The sequence below is a fragment of the Solanum dulcamara genome, chromosome 5, assembly GCF_947179165.1.
Source record: "Solanum dulcamara chromosome 5, daSolDulc1.2, whole genome shotgun sequence".
Classification (NCBI taxonomy): domain Eukaryota; kingdom Viridiplantae; phylum Streptophyta; class Magnoliopsida; order Solanales; family Solanaceae; genus Solanum; species Solanum dulcamara.
The window spans coordinates 30549820-30554859 of record NC_077241.1 but is presented as its reverse complement, the minus strand read 5'-3'; the positions used below and the strand labels follow the sequence as shown (position 1 = coordinate 30554859).

At 40.5% G+C, this 5040-nt stretch overlaps 1 pseudogene; it reads left to right on the top strand.

The window, feature by feature from the left end:
- Window positions 1-4662: 4662 nt before the first annotated feature.
- Window positions 4663-4780, top strand: LOC129891017 (5S ribosomal RNA; annotated as a pseudogene).
- The last annotated feature ends 260 nt before the right edge of the window (window positions 4781-5040 follow it).

The following is a 5040-nucleotide window of genomic DNA, read 5'->3' as shown; positions in this document are numbered from 1 at the left end:
TTCATCAAGCAATCAATATCAGAGTTCCAAGGGTGAGGATTACCTGTAGATGTAGGAAATAGGTACGGATACTTGTCTTTCATGTTCTCTTCAACTTCCTAGGTCATTTCTTCACGCTTCTCATTCTGCCACAACACCTTGATAGAAGCTACGTCCTTAGTTCGCAACCTTTTACTCTACTGATCCAACTCATAGGCAACTTTATCTATTCTATGAATGACCTGAGAAGGACCAATGTATCCCCTTCCTGCCGACTATAGGCTGCCAATCGATAGCTTGTCCCTGAATAAGCTTCACTTTATCAATAATTTAGTGGATCACAGTTGGGCCTATCCATTTCTAAGTCGGAATTTCTATCTCCTGTAATTGGTCATTCGACTTTTGATACTCGATCTTGTTCAATCTACTTCACCATTTCTCTTACGCCAACTTGTAATACTCTAGGTATATTCCACTGTGCCTTTACTCAAATCTTCTTTCTAGTTTTATTACCATGCATTAGATTATAATCCTTACTGTTACACCCCGTACTTTGGTACCTTAGAATGCTTCTTAAGCTTCTCAAGTTTCTGGGAAGGCTCTTAAGTTTCTTTAAAATCGTTATGTGAGTCGGATAGTTTATAATGCTATCAAATAACTCCAAGGAAAGGAGAACAAAATGTTTCATAATAAGGAATATTGGAAATAAGGTTATAAAAATTCGAAAGGAGTTGAAGGCCGAGAAATGAGTCGTAGGACTCGATTTACCTACGTAATATACCAACTTAGATGTCTTACATACTTGATTTGCTTAAGGACATACCAAGCTTACGTAGCATGGATTACATAGGCTCCTAAAATAAGATGAGATTACAAACCCACGAGGAAGGGGAAAAGACGACACGTGGAAGCCAATGGAGGAGTGACACATGGCAGCACCTCAAGCAAGTAGGTGACCCACCTACTTAGGGTCAAGTAGGTGACCCACCTACTTGGAAGGTGGGGCCCACAAGGACACGTGGCAGCCCCTCCTTGAAAGCATGGATCCGTGGCCCAATAAGGGTTTGACATGTGTCACCCTTAGGGGATGACACGTGTCACTTCCTAAGGGACCCTATATATATATATATGTTAATGACTCTTAAGTTATTTGAAGTCCAAAAATCAGCCAAATTATAGAGAGAAACGTGAGAGAAAGAGAGCTCACAACAGCAGCCACAAATTGGAGGAAATTAAGGTAAGTTCTTCACTTTTCTTCCGTGAATTCATTATCTACGGTGTTCCTCAATTATGTGGAATTGTATATATGTATATTACGATGCCTACGGAACCATATTTTCAGTTATTCACTTGGAAACCTAAGAGAAACATGAAGAGAAAACGCTACGGAACAGACCCGTTTTTGGAGGGGACAGTTGTTAGTAATATTGGTATAACTTCTTGTGTATAGCTTAGTTTCGGGTGATTCAATATGTTTTGGAAAGGTATTTCATAGGTATATAACCTTTATTTAGACTTTTAAATCCATTTTTGCATTTAGCTTCGTGAAAAAGGGTGATGAAGTGTAGAGGAGGTACTGCCCAGATTTTGTTTTGGAAATCCTACACGGACAGCTGTGAGTATTTTGGGCATATCGTTTCGTACAAAATTGCTGTAGCGGTAAGTCAAAAATTTTTGCGACCTTGATACACATGTCTATAACTTTCATTGAGGCCACAAATCTTGTTTCCTTCAATTACCCCTTCGAAACTAAGTGACAATACAAGACAGTAGGCTGTCCAGAATTCATGTTTTGATAGGTTTGGCGAGTTTTGGCCAATTTTGGGAAAGGTAAGGTTTTTCCTTTCCATTTGAAGTTTATGGTATTTTTATATGGTGTATTACACCCCTTGTATGCTTCTGGAAGTTTAAGGATGTCATAGAAATGCTCGACGTTCGAAATAAACTAAATTGGAATTGCTATAGTTAAATTGTTGTCGAAGGATAGTGTTGTTCGTGTGAGGTGCTGCTGCAGGGGTGTGATGTGTTGTTGCAGGACCTAAATATGTTCCAATGTGGGTTAGGGTGCTGCTGGTTGAATCCACACGACCCCTCATTGCATATAATCAAAGGCGTTACAAAATAAAGGCTGGATGCCCTATTGTGCTACCGTATTTTTGAATAAGTCGTTTGAAGTTTATGTTGTATATTGTTGGTGTGAACTGCTGTAGGTTGTTGTTGTTGGTTGGCTGTAGGTATTAGGGACCTAATTGGAAATTTGTACAGGGCACATTATAGGGGAGGTGCTGCCCAATTTTCGTCGACGCCTCAGCGAATAACAGAACTAGTCGGGGAAACGACTAAGGAAATAGATTCCATTAATACTAAGATGTAACCGAGGGTGCTGGAAAGTAAAAGGGGTTGATATTCATACTACTTTCATGTTGAATAGGTTCAAAGGATGGAGAGCCAAGCAGGATAAAGAATAATTCAGACAAGGTATGTAAAGCTTTCTCTTGGCATGTTTTGATATAAGTTCGTACAGCTATCTTTCTTTCCTTTTGGCAATGTTTAGCCTTAAGTGAATTGTATATGAAGTGCGTGGATAATTCCATTCCCAGAATTCCGAGTATGCCTCATAACCCCTATCCACTATTCAGTATTAGAGTTCTTGTGAAGATTAAGTATTGCCTAGTAGGGCTTCTATGTGTCAGAATGTAATGTATGGGAAGCTATCTTTCATTTCCATTGAGATGTATTTGACACGAAAATGAGATTACGATGCCATAGTGGTTCACCGAGCCCCATGAAGGGCCGAGTATGAAATATGTATATGAAGATCACCTAAAGGAAAGTACATACCATATAGAGCTTATTCTCTTTCTTCTTTTAGCACATCTTAGCTATAAGTTAAACATGATACGATCTCTGAGATAATGATCTAGCTTGCATATGGTTACTTACTACTCTGCTTGTGCATATGGTTTACATATCTTTACCGAGTCTCATAGAGGGCCGGGTACGACCGAAGTCCCAAAAAGGGGTCGGGTATGATATAAGATGATATAAATATTAACCGAGTCCCAAAAAGGGTCGGGTATGACCGAGCCCCACCAAGGGTCGGGTATGCTATGTGAATGCAATGATAAGATGACATGATTGCAGACCGAGTCTCATTAAAGGGCCGGTTATGGTATATTTATGCTTATGATGACATAAAGATAAATTTGTAACACCGAGTCCCCGAGCGGGCCGGATACAGTATGTGATAGTGGTATACATGACTTTATTTTGTGAGGTGCAGGTACAGTACCCTATTAAATGTTATACTTGGTTTCTTGCACCCCTAATTCAGTTGTTATCTCAGTTATGTTGTGCTTATATACTCAGTACATATATCGTACTGACCCCCCTTTCTTCGGGGGGCTGCATTTCATGCCCGCAGGTACAGATGTTCATTTCGGAGATCCGCCAATATAGGATTTCTGCTCAGCTATGTTGGAATTGCTCCACTATTTCGGAGCCTAGCTGTTGGGTACTGGTCCTGCGATGTATATATTTGTTTATGCAGGGGTAAGGCGGGGGCCATGTCCCACCAAATGTTGTCATTCCTATTCTTAGAGGTCTATAGACATATGTGTGTGGGTTCTTTAGGAGCTTATTTCGGTTATGCCTATGCGATATACTATAAAAGCTATTATATTGTGGCAGCCTTCTCGGCTGGCTTTCCCTTTCATGACATGATGCAAATGAAAGAGGCCACACGTGTATGAATATTTTATCACCCACTGGGTTCATGTGTTTGGTTCCTATATATAGGAGGCTATATGAACATGAAAATTTTTTAACCCATTGAGGTTTTTGTAAGCAGTATCACGTTATATATAGTCCAATTTGACTGTAGTCGACAGTTATGTAAATGGGGGTCCAGGTCGGACCCCAGTCGCGGCCCACGGGGTTGGGTCATGACAAAAATGGTATCAGAGCAGTTCGTCCTTAGAATGTCTACAGACCGTGTCTAGTAGAGTCTTGTTTATCGGTGTGTTGTACACCACATCTATAGACAAGAGGCTACAGGACATTTAGGATGTTACCTTTCTTTCATATCTACGATCGAGCGATAGAGCTGAGTCATAGGGAATACAATTCTTCATACTAACTTGTGATTTCAGTAGAAGGACAACATCGATAGAAGAAGGTTACTGACAATATTGGAAGTTTCACAGCACGCAGGTAAGAAAGGCATGAATGATAGGTGCCAGGTAAGGTATTGAATTAGGGTTGACATGTAAAGTTGAAAATTGAAAGGAAAAGTAGACGGAAAGTCTAAACAAGTGCAGTTCGAATTGGACATATGAGGTAAGTCCATCAGTTTATACTATTGTTGATATTAGGCACCCTATGAGGCTGCGATATGACGTGATATGATACGTATATATGTATCTTTATGTGTATTGCCCCTATGAGGCATTGTTGGCATTTTCTGCGTGCAGGTGTTGAACTAGTAAGAAATACAGAGGAAACTCTGCCTAAATTTCCCTTGAAATAAAAGGAAAATGATTTAGGAAAGACTGGTAGTTCTGGATAGAACGATATATTAAGGATAAGACTAACTAAGAAGGGTAACTTGGGCAGTGCAGCTTGGCCTACTCGATCAGCTGCTGGGTCATCGTCTTCTTCGATAGATATGCGCCCCATGGGGGAGGGTGCGATTAAACCAGCACTAACGTACCGGATCTCATCAGAACTCCGAAGTTAAGCGTGCTTGAGCAAGAGTAATATTGGTATGGGTGACCCCCTGGGAAGCCCTGTGTGGCTGTGATATGAGATGATATGCATGTATATATACATGTTGGCCGTGCATTGCATTGTTGATATAAAGAAGTATTGTGGATACGTAACTCCACCGTGAAAGATGATAAGACCCTTTGAGATAGGGATGTAGCTTTGCAAAACAACTAGCGCATTGTAAATTCATTAAAGGGACAAGTGGTACCCACTGGGATAAGGCTAGGACTATGATAAAGTTTGGGACACCGAGCGTCGGAAGGTAAGTACTGCCTATTTGAGGATTGGAAACGA